We start from the raw sequence: 421 nt of genomic DNA, 5'->3' as shown, positions 1-421 counted from the left end.
GGATTTAATGTTTAGAATTATAATTAGTGTGTTTTGTTTACAATTAGGGATTTAATGTTTAGAACTATAATTAGTGTGTTTTGTTTACAATTAGGGAATTAATGTTTAGAATTATAATTAGTGTGTTTTTCTTACAATTAGGGATTTAACGTTTAGAATTATAATTTGTGTGTTTTGTTTACAATTAAGGATTTAATGTTTTGAATTATAATTAGTGTAAGAGTTCTTGTTCTCCCAGATTAGTGCCTATTATATATTTTAAATCTTTTTATTTTACTAGTTCGGTGGGAGTCACCTGACACAAGAAGGTGTTTTAGGGTTTTTACGGTGTGGTGCCATTTGGCTGTAAGGCTAAGTTTTCTGATGACTCCCGTTGGAGTCTGCACAGCCCCTTCGTTTGGGGAAGGGCTAAGTGCGATTG

The 421-nt window shown here is 32.1% G+C and overlaps 1 protein-coding gene across 1 annotated transcript in view; it reads left to right on the top strand.

Moving 5' to 3' along the window:
- cars1 (cysteinyl-tRNA synthetase 1) overlaps positions 1-421 on the top strand; it is a 232039-nt gene that overhangs the window by 193202 nt on the left and 38416 nt on the right. The gene's annotated exons all lie outside the window — the stretch shown is intronic.

The sequence above is a fragment of the Nematolebias whitei genome, chromosome 2 (assembly GCF_014905685.2).
Source record: "Nematolebias whitei isolate Nwh7 chromosome 2, NemWhi1, whole genome shotgun sequence".
Classification (NCBI taxonomy): domain Eukaryota; kingdom Metazoa; phylum Chordata; class Actinopteri; order Cyprinodontiformes; family Rivulidae; genus Nematolebias; species Nematolebias whitei.
The sequence above is the reverse complement of the archived record's forward strand: the minus strand, read 5'-3'. Positions and strand labels throughout refer to the sequence as shown.